Source organism: Fukomys damarensis, unplaced genomic scaffold, assembly GCF_012274545.1.
Source record: "Fukomys damarensis isolate Sample0158 unplaced genomic scaffold, DMR_v1.0_HiC HiC_scaffold_3, whole genome shotgun sequence".
In the NCBI taxonomy this organism is placed as follows: domain Eukaryota; kingdom Metazoa; phylum Chordata; class Mammalia; order Rodentia; family Bathyergidae; genus Fukomys; species Fukomys damarensis.
This window is the reverse complement of record NW_022900915.1, coordinates 1,855,012-1,871,808: the sequence shown is the minus strand read 5'-3', so window position 1 is coordinate 1,871,808 and position 16,797 is coordinate 1,855,012. Positions and strand designations below refer to the sequence as shown.

The window sequence follows — 16,797 nt, the reverse complement described above, 5'->3', positions numbered from 1 at the left end:
AAACTGGATAGTATTTACTTTTCATTAAGCCTGTATCCTCTTCTTTGCTACCTGGTGTACATTTTAGATAAGTCACTTAGCTGAGCTCCTTTATTGGTCTTGGGAACTATTTCATTGCTCATGAGAAATTCCAAAGCACTTTTAGTATGATTTATATATCTGTTACATTGGAGGTTAACAGTCTTCTAAATTAAATTATTGTTGCCTCACACTGAAAGAAAAAAGGAGGCCCTTTCAGATAAAATTGCATTTCATTTAGGTAAAGTAACTCATTACAGTTTTATTTCCAAATAGATTTTTGTTTTTACCAGTCTCTAAGACAATGCAGAAAAGTGATCAAAGATGTTATCTTCTCTGTAATTTCTTCTTATCCTAATTTTTCCAGAAGTATCTTTATTTTTTATTTTTAGGCTTAGATTTGGAGTTTTCTTCATTTCACTAACAATGGCTTATAATACAAAATGATCTAGTTTAATTCCTTTGAAAAAGTAATATTCAAAATTGAAAGATTTTCTCCTAAAGGGAATTTGGGAAACTCACTCTTAGCTTTTTCTTCCTTTTGTAGGCTATAGCATGATCATTGATACTGATGCAATACCTGGAACTTTAGAAATATTTATTATATTGTATGTTTACTAAATGTATGTGAAATAAGAAAAACCACTTAGAAAATGAATGCCTCTATTTACTTCTTACTTCTGTCTTCTTCTGAGAACTTAGTTGCTTTATTACAAAAAAAAAAAAGTGGAACCTAGATGTCACTATGGAGGACACTACTACTAAAATAAGTGATCTCCAATGAATATATTGCTAGTTAGTTGCTTCTTCTCTATGCACTGTGATAATTTGTTGTTGTTCTTATGATGGCAGTTTAGCTCTGTTGTTTTACTAGAATATGAGGGGGAAATAGCATGGACAATGGTAATACACACATACACACACACACACACACACACACGTGTGTGTGTGTGTGTGTGTGTGTGTGCGCACTGGATGTAGTAATGGCCCATCTCTCCCAAGGTTGTAGACATAAACTGTGAATTTATTTTTCTACCTTGAAAAATATATAATTTTTTACAATTACCTGAAGATACCATTAGTGTGTGTGTCAAAACCCATGTAATACTTTATTTTATGTAATTTTCACATACCTTATCATATTTTTAATTTTACAATTTGTTCTTCATCTGACATCAGGACATCAAACTGACATTTTGGTGAGTAGACAGTGGTTAGAGAAAGGGGATTAAATTCATGGTAAATTTCCATTTCTACAAATTCTTGAAATTGTTCTTCTGTTTTGCATACTCAAAAGTTTTAGCAATCTAAAATCCATTAAATATATGAGTTAGTTATTAATATTAAAAAAACAGAGTAAATGAATTACAGAAAGATTTTTCTAATTGACAATAAGGTTTTGCCTTAGCCAAATATTTGTAGGATTTCATCTTTGTGGATGAAATCTGTTTGGTAATTGCTCAGCTCACTCCTTAATTTTATCTCTGAAGACAGATTAAATGCTTTCAAGAATTTATTATACTGGTTATTAATATTTGTCTAGGTATTTTCACTAAACATAAAGTAGATGATGAAAATGGAAATGCCTGGGCATAATTTTGATTGGTAAATAGAAAAATGATTCTCTTATAATTTCCTATGCTCATTCATATGAAAATGGATGCATATTGAGGCCATACTCTTAAGTGAAATAAATAGGACACACGTCTAAATACTGAATAATTTCTGTGGTGTGAAAAACTAAAAGTGTAAATAAGATCCAAATGGTATAATTGATAATGTGAAATAGGAAGAAAGGGGCTACAGGTGTAGGGGAAGTGGGAAGGGTAGGGGAAAGGAAAGAAGGGAAAAGAAAAAAATATGAGAAATAGAAAAACATGGAAACAAACTCTTTGTAAATAGGGGAGGTTGCAGGAGTATGGGGAAAAAATGAGAACCAAGATCTGTCATGTAAGGGTACAAGATCCCAAGGGTGAATGTAATTGTACTGTGTACATAAAAAGTAGAAATAAACTTAATGAAAACACTAATAATTTCCTATACTACAGAACAAAATCTATTTTTTGGAGACATGTTACATCTCTGGCTATGAAAATTTTAGTATCTCTTTTGTTAAGATTGCCAGATCACTCAGGCTAAAAACTGTGGTAACACTGATGTACTGATTTATTTTTCTAATTGAGTGGAACAATGAAAGTACAATAGGAAATTAAGTAATATGATAAAGCTGTGAAAATATAAAAAACACCAGATTGAAAAAAGTAGCTGAGCTGGTGTTTTCAGTTCCCTTAGCAACCAAATAAGCAACTTGATTAATGACGCAGATTGCAAGCAGCTCAGTGGTCACCTGAATGAATGAAAGTAGATCATAATCACCTGACTAGCCACGGGCCCCACATTCTGGTTTGCAATGGGAACGACCAGCATTAGAGCTTATGCCCCCCTCTACCAGAGCACCCATTAATTTCAAATTATGCAGTCACAAAATGCAGTTTTAAAAACTTGTAAGGAATACTCTCTTTAAAATGGAGTGGTGATTTATCACATTATCAAAAGTAAATTAAGAATAAAAATTGACATAATTAAGAAGCCCACAACAGGAAAATAGAATTAATTCAAGATTATCATTCTTTTTCCTAGACATAAGTGGAAGATTGCAGTTCTACTTCTGGGCCACCGCTTGTATGTTCTGTAGCTGCTGTCTCTTTTGTTCCAGTTTTATATTCTCAACCATTTATCAGAATCTAAAAAGACCTATTAATCATTTCCCCTAACTGCTGCACTACTGAGTGTATCAAGTGGAGTCTTGAAATAAAAATAAAATAAATGATCTGACATGAATTGCAGCCTGATGAACCAAGGACAAAGACCTGACACATGGTAGTTCTAATAATTCTTGCCTTATATTTAAAACATACACTTAATACATCCTTCTGATTTGCTGTTTCTTTTATAATGGCATTCTCAAAGAAGTACAGATTACAGAGTAGGGAAGTTAAATCCGAATTAAATTGCATATTGCACATGAAACAAGAATAAGTGTGCTGGGTAACAGCAGCACTATCTTTTTAGTCTTTTAGTCACTCATGAAGGAAGTACCAAATAAGCCTAAAGAGAATACACCACAGTTATTATTGATATTGTGTGTGGGGCAGGCTTACCTGCAAATGTATACAACCCCATGAGATGAATGACATGTTTTACTGAGAGACAGGGTAAGTATAGTAAAGATTCTGTTTTGTCTGAAGAAATCCAGAAAAGAACATATTAATATAAATCCCTCTTACATTAGAAGGATTATTTACCTCTTTTTTTTTCAGTTTTAATTGAGTTTATTGGTACATTTTAGGGATACAGTACAGTTACATTCATCGTTGGGATCTTGTACCTCTACATGACAGGTCTTGGTTCTCATTTTTTCCCCTTACCTCTGCCATCCCTTCACCCCCTCCTCCCCTCCTCATCTACCAACACTTTATTTTCATCTTTTCATTATCTCACATTTTTTCTTTTCCCTCTTTACTCTTCCCCTACCCATCCCACCTTCCCTACCTCTTGATTTGTGTAGTGAGCTATACAATTGTCCACTGAAGATGCAGCTTTCTGGAGTACTGACCTGGCTCACTGGGGGATAAACCTGAGTTGTTATTGCATTATTCACTTGACATTTTATTATGCAACTGGGAAATGCATCTATCACCACTCTGTTTCATGCACACGTTTTGCTGTTGTGTTGTTTTTATTCATTAAGTTTATTGGCGCAATTTAGGTGTACAATATGATGACATTCACCATTGGGAACTGATGCCTTTACATGATGTATCTCGGTTCTTATTTTTCCCCATTCCCCTGCCCTCCCTTCAACCCCTCTATCCCTCCCTATTTATAAAAACTTTGTTTCCATTTTTCCCTTTATTTCTCATATTTCTTACCCCTTTCCTTCTATTTCACATCATCTATTATACATTTTGATCCTATTTACACTTTCAGTTTCCTACACCAGAGAAACTATTTGGTTTTTACACGTGTGTACTACGCCACGGCCACAGTAGCCTCTGAGTGTTTGTATGGCTATCCTCTGGGAAACACTTCCCTAGGTGACCCTGAGTGAGCTGGGGCCCTGGGCTTCTTTTCAAAACAAAGACTTACATTTTTGTGCCTTTGAGCTTGTGATGGGAAGGATTTTACTGATTCTTGAAATGCTTTTGAAACATTTTTTAAAAATCATCCTGATACAAACTACTAGACTTCTGTTAATGTTATTTTCAACAATCTTACTCTCTATGGCCCCAACTTGACAAGTGCTCTCTTTCTGTCCAGATGCAAGTTCTTCAAATCATTCAATTCTTTCTTCCTCCTGATTTTTACCATAGACATGGCTAAAAGTGGCCACCAGTAATACCCTTGCCAAACCCTGAACATTGGACTACTGCTAGTTTTGTTTTGTTTTTTTCTGCTGGATCTATTACTTTGCCATCTTTAAATTTAGCTGCACACAAAGTCTTCAGAAAAGGGCACAAATTAGAGAAATTCTTTACCAGAATATAATGTGTATGGTCACTATTCCAATTGCCAGTAGAGTATTTATTCCCAACTGAAACCTCACACACCTAGCTATTACTATCCACACTCATGTCATCATTCTTGTCCTCTAAGCTCCAACCAGAGTCTCTCAATTCCTGCTCATAGCATTTTAAGGCTTCTCTAACTATCAGCTTCAAATCTTTCCAAACTCCTCCTACAAACCAGTTCCAAAGGCTTCTGAACCACAAGCTCTAGTATAGTCAAAGCAACATCCCATTTCTCTGGAACCGATTTTATCTATTAGTCACTTTCTCATCTCTGAAACAAAATTCCCACCACCCACATCTCAAAGGAGGAGAGATCTGTTTTGCCTCAAGATTTGGAGAAGTTTCAGCCCATGGTTAGTGGCTCCAAGTCAGACTGAGAGTGGAAGAACATAATAGAATGCTGCTCACTCTATGATGGCCAGGAATCAGAGAGAGAAGTGGAGGACATGGAGAAGAATTCACCATTCCGGGTCATGCCCCAGTGACTCACCTTCTCCAGCTAGGACCATCTAAACATAAGACTTGGGGGTCATTTTAAATCTAAATCACAATGGAATCTAAGCACATAGTGTGTACCACCCTGCTACTCCAGCTGAGATCAACTCTGATGTAAGATGGACTTCACTGGCAAAGAGAAATATAAGTAGGAAGTCTTCAGAACTTCCTACAGAGGCAGTGGACACTGGGAATATTTGCTATTGGTGAAGTCTGTCACCATTCAGTCCATTATCTCAGCTTGGGATGCAAGTGAGGAATCCATACCCCTGTACTGCCCTAGAGCAGTAATGGTGAAACTCTTAGAGACCATGTGCCCACATCGCAACCCCAAACCCACTTATTTATTACCAAGTGCCAACACTATGATTAAACCTGAATACTGAGGTTTTAGCTTAAAAAAGCAACTCATACAGTTGGCTCACATGTCAATACAGAGGTTCTGTGTGTCTGCTGTGACACATGTACTATAGGTTTGCTACCACTGCTCTAGCAAAGAAGCCTCACCACATGAGCCTGCCCTGCCACCGAGGCTTCTGCTATACACAGACATCTTGAGACCTAGCCCCCTAGGATCCTGTGTCTCCCCAAAGAAACTCAACCAGCCCAGTCAGGTGGTCCCACCCCCTATCTGACAATCCCAGGAAAGAGCTGGGTAGTGCATTCTAAGTACATTGATTCCTGAGACCCTGTGAAAGCAACTCTGCAGCCCTCAGACATTGAACAGTGCCCTATTCGGGTATACTGTCATAGTTCAGCCACTGTGAGATGTTTACGCGCTGTCCCTACCACCGGGCATGTTGCTGGAACGATCCCACTCGTACCAGCTGAACACCTGAACACTGATGAGTGCTCTATCACTGCTGCCACATCAAACATGCTTTTCCAGTACAGGCCCATTAGAGTATCCCTGGCCCACATGACCTGTAGAAATGGATGGGTGCTACACAGCCAGGGACACTGTGCCTAAAGCTAGCTGTGAAATTGCCTCACGTAACATAGCTGTGTCCTGGTGGGTGCAGTAACCCCCCAGACTTCTCATTCTAGGCTACTGAGCCATCTGCAGGTATCATGGACACTGACTACATCAGAGGAAGCTGTGGACACCATTCTGGAGCATCCACCTGGAAACAGAGCCAGATACTCTACTGGACCAACACTCTTAGGGCACATTTTAAGAGGAAATCTTCTGGTATAAAACCCACCCTACAAAATCAGTATCAATATAGAGGCATAAGCAGCATGAAAAATCAAAGTAACATCATGCTTCCAAAGGAACAGTCTAGCAACAGACTCCAAAAAAAAAAAAGAAAAAAAAGAAAATGGATACATTTCTGAAAAAGAATTAAAATTGATTTAAGAAAATTCAGAGACATACAAGAGAGTGCATACAGAAAAGTTAACAAAATTCAGAAAACAGTCTATGATTTGAATGAAAAATTCAGCAAAGAGAGGGTGATCACAAAGAAGAAGAAACAGAAATGCTGAGCTGAGAAACTCAGTGAAGAAAAAATAGAGCAGAGAGACTCAGTAGCAGAGTAAACAGAAGAAGGAATTTTTGAGCTTTGAGACAGCTTTCTTTAAATTCAGGAAAGTTCAAGTTCAGGAAAGGAGAGGAGAGGAAAAAGGAACGGAAGCCTATGAGATGTATTGGCACAAACCAAAAATAGGAGCATTATAGATATTTCAGAAGAAGAGAAAATAAAAGGCATAAGAAAACCTATTTAATGAAATAGTAACTAAAAACCTTTTATATCATCGGAAAGACATGAGAATCCAAGTATAAGACGTTCAAAAGATTCCTAATAGAGTTATCAAAAAATATTTTCCAAAGGATATTAAGGACAAACTGTTAAAAGTAAAAGTCAGAGAAAGCCAAAAATAGCAAGAGAAAAAAATCAAGTCAAATATAAAATAATCTACATTAAACAGCCGATTCCTTACAGGCCAGAGAGATTGGAAGATCATATTCAAAGTTCTTTAAAAAAATCTCCAACCAACAATACTAGGCCAGAGATTTAGCTCAGTGGTTCCACTGCCTGCCTCACAAGCACAAGGACCTGAGTTCAATCCCCACTACAAAAAAAAAAGAAAAAAAGAATGTATTCTCTAGCATTGAAGGAGAAATAAAGTCTTCCAAGATAAAACTGTGCAAATTCATTGGCTCCAGACCAGCCTTACAAGAAATAGTTATTGGACTTCTACAATGAATGATACAGGATGTGAATCACCATCATGAAAATATGAATAAGGAAAAAAGTCGCAAGTAGAGTGGTCACAAGAGAAAGAAAAAGAATCAAACCCTATCAATCCAGAAAACCACCAAACCACAAAGATAAACAAGACAAAAAGAAAGGAATAAAATACATACAACATAGTGAAAAAATAGCAAGTGATGAATGTATCTTTATTTATTAGTTAATAACCTTGAATACAAATGGACTAACTGCCCAAATTAAAAGATTTTGATTGGATGAATGGATTAAAACACTCTCAATAATATGCTGCTTATGAGATTCATTTCACTGGCAAAGACACTCAAAGACTGAAAGTGAAGGATTAAAAAAAATATTTCAAGCAAATGGAAACCAAACACAAACAGGAACTGCATGCTTATATTAGATAGAGTGTAAATCAAAAACTATAGGGACAAAAACGTCAATATGTAATGATATAGAGGTCAATTCAACAAGAGAAAAAAAAACAATGATAATATGTGCACTCAACGATGAATCACCCAATTGTGCAAAGCAAAGTTATCCGATCAAAGTGAGAGATAAGAGTCCATTACAGTAGTAGGTGGAGCATTCAACACCCCACTTTCATCAATAAACAGATTATCCAGACAAAAACATCAACAAAGAAACATCAGAGTTCATATTCAGATGTGTCATGTACAAGTACTAATTACCTATAATGAATGCATTTATTTTATATCGCAAATGTGAAAAAAAGAAAAAGAAACATCAGATTTAGACTATACTGCATACTGTGTGGATGAACAGACATTTTCAGAGCACTTCATCAACAACTATAAAGTACACATTCTTTTCATAAGTGTATGAAATATTTTCAAGGAGAGATCATAGCACAGGCTGCAAAACAAGTCACAATAAATTCAAAAGCATTGAAATAATGCTATGGATCTTCTCTGAAAACCTTGGATAAAGCTGGGAATCAGCAGAAGACGAATATTTCTTGAATGATCAATGGGTCAATGTAGAAATCAAAGAAGAAATTAAAACATTTCTCAAAACCAGGGAAAATTGATGTACAACATATCAAAATCTACGGAATAAAACAAAAGTTGAAGTAAAAAGAATATACGCACCATACACACGAGACAGAGGGAGAGAGGGAGAGAGAGAGGGGGGAGGAGAAAGAGAGAGAGAGAGGCAGAGAGAGAGAGAGTTTTCAGAATCACAATCTAACACTGAAACCCAAGGAACTAGAAAAAAAACTAAAACTAAAACAAAAAAACGAGAAAATTAAAAAATGGAAATAAAGTTTTTGTAATAGTAGGGGTATGGGGAAAACTGAGAACCAAGACCTGTCACGTAAAGGTACAAAATCCCAATGATAAATGTAACTGTACTGTGTACCTAAAATGTACCAATAAACTCAATGAGGAAAAAAAAATTGGTAGAAAAAAGAAGTAACAAAAAAAAAGAAGAAGAAATAAAGGCAATCAAGGAAAAACTACAAAACATGAACAACACATAGTCTTTCAAAAACAATTATAAACTGTCAAAACTTTAGTAAGATCAACCAAGAAAAATGTGAGGACCCAAATAAAACTAAAGAAGAAAGAAGACATGTTTTAATTGATACCACTAAAATACAAAGGATCATTAAGTAGTAGTATGAATAACTATATACCAACACATTGGGAAATCTAGGAAATTGACAAATTTCTGAACATATGTAACCTACAAAAACTGAACCAGGAAGACACACAAAACCTGAAGAGACTCATAACGAGCAATGAGACTGAATGGATAATAGAGTCTCCCAACACAGAAAAGCCCAGGAATAGATGGCTTTGTGATAAATTTTGCGAAACATTTTTAGAAGAACTAACATAATTTTTAAACCATTCTTAAAATTATTAGAAAGGAACCATTCTGAATTTATCCTATGAGCCATCATTACACTAATACACAAAGCAAATATGGACAAAATCCCCAAAACGGAAACATCAAGCCAATATAACTGATGAACATTGATGGAAAAATTCTCAGTCAAATATAAACAAACTGAATCCAACATTACATCAAAAATTGTACATATATATCACCTTCAAGGAATTTATTCCAAAGATTCAAGGATGATTCACGATAGACAAGTTGATAATCATAATGCATTGCATCAATAGGACAGAAAAAAATGTATCCAATCATCTCAATAGATGCAGAAAAAGCATACGATAAAATTCAACATTCCTTCATGATAAACCCCCATAAAACAAGGGTAGATAGAATATTTCTTAATGACTGACTATCAGTGCCAACCAATAGCCAATATCAGCTGAATGAGGACAAGTTAAAATCCTGTTCTTTGGGCTGGGGATTTAGCTCAGTAGTTCTGGCACCTGCCTCGAAAGTGTAAGGACCTGAGTTCAATCCCCAGTACCCCGCCAAAAAATCCTTGTTCTTTCAAGATCAAGATCAAGACCAGAATATCCACTTTTACCACCCTTATTCAACATAGTATTGGACATCTTGGTCAGACCTATCAGGTTAGGGAAATAAATAAAAGACACCCAAATAGAAAAAGGGGAAGTCCAATTCTCAGTAGGTAAAATGATTTTATACATTAAAAAAACCTAAAGAATTCACAAAAATGTTAGAAATGATAAACAAATATGGTAAAGTTCAAAATAGAAAATCAACATACAAAAATGGGTAGCTTTTTTGATCACTAATAACAAACTTGCTGAAGAACAAATCAAGAAAACAATCACATTCATAATGGCTACAGAAATAAATGCCTAAGAATAAATTTAAACAATTCAGTGAATGTATCTACAATGAAAATTATAAAGCATTGATGAAAGAAATTGAAGAGGACATCAAAAATATGGAAAGATATCTATGTTCACAGACTGAATAAATTAATATTGTTAAAATTCCCATCTTACCCAAAGCAATCTACAATGGTGGTTCAGTGAAACTACCATTAAAATACTAATGGCATTCTTTACAGAAATAAAAAATGATTCTAAAATTCATACAGAACAACAAAGGACCTCAAACAATCAAATCAATCTAGCAAAAAGAACAAAACCAAAGACATAACAATACTTGAATTCAAAACAAACTACAGAATGGAGGGGGTGAAGGGAGGGCAGGGGTATGGGCAAAAAATGAGAACCAAGATCTGTCATGTTAAGGTACAAGGTCCTAATGATAAATGTAACTGTACTGTATACTTAAAATGTACCAATAAACTCAATGGGGAAAAAAAACAAAATTAAGTAGCTATACAAAGCTAAGTACCCACATGGTACTGGAATAGAAAGAGACCAACATAATGTTATAGAAAACAACAACAACAAAAAGTAAATGCACACATATACATCCAACTGAACTTAAATCCAAAAATATACATGAGAGTAAAGATAAGCTCTTCCTTACCCAGCAGGCACTGAGATAAATGGACACCCATATGCAAAAGAATGAAACCAGGCCCATATCTCTTAACACATACAAAAAAATAACTCAAAATTTATTGATATCCTAAATATAAGACCTGGAACTATAAAATTACTAGAGAAAACATTTCAATGTATAAGTATAGATGATGGTGTTTTAGGTAAGACCCCAAAACCACAGGCAAAAAGCAAAAATAGACAAATGAGACAATATTAAACTAAGAAGTTTCTACAAAGCAAAGGAAACAATTGAAGGCATAGCCCATAGAAAGGAAGAAAATATCTGCAAGCTACTCTTCCAATAAGTGTTTTCTTTTTCTTTTTTTTTTCCTAGTTCCGGGGATCGAACTTGGGTCCTTGAGCTTGCGAGGCAGGCGATGGAACCACTGAGCTAACTCCCCAGCCTCCAGTAAGGGCTTTCTATAAAGAACATATGAGGAACTAGAAAAATACTTTACAGCAAAATAATCCAACAATTTGACTTTAAAATGGGCAAATAACCTAAGTAGACATTTCTCAAAAGAAGACATACAAAAGGTCAAAATATATGAAAAAAATATTCAATATTATGATCAGGGAAATACAAATCAAAACCAAAATGAGCTATCTGTCCCTAGTTAGAAAGACTGATATTAAAAAGAAAAAAAAAAAAAACACTGATGAGGATGCTAAGAAAGGGGAACTAACACACTGTTGGTAGGCATGTAACTCAGGATAGCCATTATGGAAACAGTCTAGAGGTTCTTTGCAACCTGGAAATAGATTTAACACATGGCCCAGCAACCCCACTACTTGGTACCATTCAAAAATGAAATCATTCTATCAAAGAGCAACTACACTCCCATGTTTACTGCAGCACTATTCACAACAGCCAAGATATGGAATCAATCACATCAATTGAGGTGTTCATCAATTGATGGATACAGAAAGAAAAAGTCATATATACATACTTAGCCTTTTCCCAAAACACACATGTATACCCAGTGGAATATTATGCAACCCTAAAAATCGAAATCCTGTCCTTTGTATCAACATAGGTATAAACCAGAGACTGAAAAAAAAAACAAAAAACAAAAAAAAAACCAATATCAAGACCAGAAGAGAGAAGTTTGAATGCTCACACGCAAAGAAATAGTAAATGTTTCTAGTAACAGCTTATATTAATGTATTGGGCTTACCTTAGAAGAACTGGGCATGTGCTGGTCAGAAGAACCCCTCACAATCTCAGTCTGAAGTTTTGAAGCAGGTTGTCCTCAGGAACTTTCTGGACAGCTGCTTTTAATCTCATGTGCGTTCTTATGTCTGGCTGCCGGTATCTCAGGAAAACACCATGTCCTTTCCACCTCACTGTGTGAACACAAGGCCAGTTTTGCCCTGGAATCATAGAGAAAGAAGATTCCAGAAAATAAAGTTCTCAACTTCTCTATAGCACAGACAATTTACAAAGGAGTGAAAATCCTGGTTCTTAATTGGTCTTCATTTCATTTATCTCTCCGTGGTGCATTTGAGTGAATTCACCTGCTCAAAGAACTTGCTAGCTCTCTGTGCCTATTTATGTAATTTATTGAGCTCTTTTTAAAAGTTAACTTTTTTATTTCGAAGGTTTCTAATAAGCTTTTTGCATGGCTACATTGTTCATGCTTTATTTTTCACATCTTATAATTTATTTTCCACTTCAAAAATATGGAATAAACACCAAAATATTCTCATTTGAAAGACTGTCAATGTAGTCCCTCAAATTAATTTTACCTTTAATAAATTGATGCTCTCATTATTTTCTTTGGTTGTCAGCAGCTCTTTTCCACAGCCTCATTTTGTGGTGGGTTTTAAGAGGGCCCTTGAAGCCCAGTCTTCTAGGAGTAAAACCGGATTTTGCTTCTCGTATTGTCTGAGTGATTTCTACTCCCTCTTAAACTTGCAGTAGCCAGAACATGCCCAGAGCCAGAAGGTACTGAGATCCAGACACGGTAGTGTTCCGTGTTTCTCACCTGCTTGTGACATGTGTAGATGTTTACGTTGTTTTTGTACTGTTACCCTTCATTGATCGCATCTGCCATTGGTCTGGTTTATTATTTTTTGGGGGGTGAGATGTGTTTGATGCATGTAAGTGTGAACCTACAGATCATCTCAAAAGAGGCCTAGTTGGGGAAGATTTAAATATCTTTCATTTTTATAATCTGCATCTTTCTTCATATTTTAATAATTTACAGCCATATTTTTCCTGTTGAGTATGTAAAATAGTCTACAGCTGTGCTGGGCAATTTTTATTTTGAGTATTTTATTTCTGTAGAAACTATACATACAGTAACCAAATTTGTTTATGTCATTCTTTGTTCTCCCAAAAACTTTAAATGCAATCTAAACGTGTTTAAGTTGTATTTCTTCCTGAGAACATTTAAAATGAATTCAAAAGTCAGAAACAACTCTCAATAGAATATGTAGTGTTGGGTTCTTTTCTCTTCCTCTTCCTTCTCTTCCTCCTCCTCCTCCTCTTTCTTCTCTTCTTATGTTTCTGAAAAAAATAACTACACGATCCAAAGCAACTCTGCTCCGCTTTCTAATCAGTTCTAAATTGTTACGTTAAATATTTTCCCTTTTGAGTACGTATCATATCTCTAATTCATCACACTCTTGAATTAAATGTAGGAAATCTATCTCAAGGCCTTACTTTAAGCAAAGTATATGGACTTATAAATTTTTTTCATATCTAATTGGTTAGAATATCTTAAAGATATGCTTCACAAGGGCAAGACTATGAAACGCTCCCTGTGCACGCACAGCCCATTTCTGACAGGTGGTGATGTACAGAACTGGGAATCCTCCTTACTAGACTCAGCAGGCGATAGGAAACTGCCTGACCCATAGCATTTCTGTTATCTCTTTTAATAAAAACTTAATTTCCTTTCTTACGTCTTATACTGTCAGATATCAGGCTCGTATTTATTTTCCTGACAGCTACTGGTCAACTTGTGAGCACCTAAGACTTGCTGTCTCGAGGCCTCCTTTCTTTCTCAGAACTTCCAGTCCCCCTTTACTGGCACAGCCATAGGCACATGAGTCTGGGGCTGTTTGTAGGCGGGGTGTGCAGTTTCCACAAATATCTCACTACTCGGCGTAGAGGCCGTGCTGACGGAATAGCCGCAGCATGTACAGCCAAAAGCACTTGCGGAAATCCTAGGAACGTCAACCCTAAGCATCGCCCCAAGTCCCCAGACACTTTCGCCCGGGACACTTAGGTAACTGCATGCCGGAGAGACAACTCTTCCAGCTGCCTGGAGCTTTCCCTGTGGGGTTTGACGCACGACAGGATGTGGCGGCCCTCACTCTGGATAATGTAGTACGATGCAACAAAATGCATCAAATTAGAAAATGGAAACTTTTCCTTCCCTCAACTGTAATTTAGCTGTCACTTGGCTTTAAAGCAGCTGAAAACAATTTCTTGAAAGTGAATGTTTATTTCCTGAAGTTTCGTGAATAATTACAGGCCTATTCTCTACACGTCCGATGCTCCACCCCCATTTCCCATAAGTCTGTCAGCAGTGCAAGTTCCTGCACAGACCTACTGTGGGCCCTGGCATTAAAATATGTTGTTGAATGCGTGGCACCTTTGATCTGAGGCCTGAGACACGATTTGCCTACAACTCTCTCATAAAACTCAACATACTCTGTCAGCCCGGGAGTGTATGCGTGTGTATGGTTTGCAAGTTCATTTTCTAAGTGCTACGAGAACGATCTTTCCCGGGAAAACCCCTGGTTTTACATCCGTCTTATCACAGAAGAGAAGGGCAATGCCACAAACTTATGTGAGCCAATGTTGCCCCACGTTCATTTAAAAACTGCCTTTCTAGGGGAAGCTTTTGACCCCATATGGAAGGGAGTAGGCAACCTGATGCTGTTGTTAATTTAACTATAGCCAAAGGTTTCCCTGTTAGCACCAACATCAACTCAGTTTATATATTTTGAAATCTTTAATATCTCTTCATTTTAAAGTACGTTGCAAATTCATTGAAAGCCAATGAATCGGTCCTAAGACATCTTTTACATTGCTGAAAGGACAAGTTGAGATATCTGTGCCTAAGAACCAAATTTTACAGACACATGTTATATACGCTCAATAGAATCATTGACAGGATTCTCATCAAAAAATTTAAATAGAGAAATTCAATATGTTTATGCTGCATATCATAATTAGTATTTTCAAATAAAAATATTTATTAAATAGCCATGGATTTAGCTCAGTGTTTCCACCACCTGCCTCACAAGCACAAGGTCCTGAGTTCAATCCTCAGTACCAAAAAAAAAAAAGTTTTTTATTAAAATTAAAATAAGTATTATTCTTGTTCTTGAGAGAAATACTTTTAAGCAGATTCCTTAACATAATCTCTGTTCTTCCCTGAGCAAGTGCTATTATTATTTTTATTGTTCATAAGAAGAAAGTAAAATACTAGAAAAGCATAGTTGAGAAATTGAGTACATCTATAGGAAGACGTCATGGTGCACCTTTGAAAGTGTTAGGGTGGTGTTAAGGGAAGCAACCTTTCAGTGTCACTAAATTCAGAATTTATTCTCTCGTGTTAGATAATGAGCAAGCAGTGATAGTTTCCTGTCTTTATTTTGCCAGCTTTTATTTACCAGTTTGTGTGTCTTGCCACACTGTGTGTTACTTGGAAACATATTCTACATCTCTAACTATTTAGAAAGTTATTTAATTCCCAACTTTCTGGGCTTTTGAGATATAATCACATGTTTTGGCAAGCAGAATTTTACACTATCCATTTGTGTTACTCTGAGAAGCTAAAAGTACTTTAAAATTAGCACAACTACAATAAATTTAACACCAGTACCATCTTTGACTTGATAAAATGAGCGCGTTCACTTTAGAGTAATCACCATTGGAAAAATGAATCACTTTGTTTTATTCCCATAATTGTGAATAATAGCAATGTTTTGCTTTTGTCAAGCTAATTTAGTTGTAATAAACTAGCACTTAAGGCATTGTCTTCAAGAATATATATTTGCTATATAACAAAAAATAAGATATCTAAAGCACAATTATGAGTGCAAATTTTTGTCCCTCAAAAGCACCTATCAGTGAGAAATTAGATTGCTGTCTTTCATCCTACTTAGTATGCTAGGAACACAAACTCTTGTTTTCAACCAAATATATTTCCTGTGCTTCATTTTTTTTACCCCCATTGACTTGTAGAAAAGTAAGGAAGGGTGTTTTATGTAAGACGCAACCCTCTAATAAACACTCAGAATTCTTGTACTGGCTGAGTTGAAGAGGTCCCACGATCTGATTCCCGCATGGTCACAACCCAGATGGTTTATGCAACTACTTTGTGGGTGGAGAGTGTATTGCTGTTGGCCGCTATGGTTCAAAACAAACAAACAACGAAGAATTACACCCCAGATTTAATTTCTTTTCATAGCTCAGATTTCCATACAGCTATCTACTCAATATCTCTTTGGATGTTGACCTCAAATTTAATATGTCCCAAACTGAACTACTGATTTTCCCTCTGATGTTTGCTCCACCTTTGGTCTCCTCAATCTTAGCTGATGGCGACTATGGCCTTCCGGTCGCTCTCCTGTAACCCTTGAGGTATCATTGACTCCTCTCTCTCCTCACACCCTGTCTTGGTTGGCTCAGGCTGCCACAGCAAAATACTGCAGAGATAGAAATTCATCCCTTCATCGTTCCAGGGCTAGTTCTGAAAGGACCGTGCCAGGGTGGTCAAGTCCTTTCAAGAGCTCTTTTTCTGGTGTTCAGGTAGCCACTTTCACGCTGTGTCCTCCACATGGCAGGGAGAAAGAAAGAAAACAAACTCTCTGGTGTCTCTTCCCAAGAGCACCCATCCTATTGTGAGGCTACTCCCCTCATGATTTCATCTAAACCTGTCTCCCAAATATCACACTGGAGGTTAGAGTCTCAGTAGGAAATTTCATTTTTTTCCCCAGGTGCCAAAAGGGAAAAGAAACTCACATGTTAACAGCCTCTCAGTTTACACACACACACACACACACACACACACACACACACACACACACACACACACA

The 16,797-nt window shown here is 36.4% G+C and overlaps 1 long non-coding RNA gene across 1 annotated transcript in view; it reads right to left on the bottom strand.

The window, feature by feature from the left end:
• The window catches only part of LOC104864333, a 76,213-nt gene that overhangs the window by 57,983 nt on the left and 1,433 nt on the right, over positions 1-16,797 (bottom strand). The window contains exon 2 of the long non-coding RNA XR_780856.1: positions 11,916-12,111. This is a non-coding gene — a long non-coding RNA (uncharacterized LOC104864333). The remainder of the gene's footprint in view (positions 1-11,915; positions 12,112-16,797) is intronic.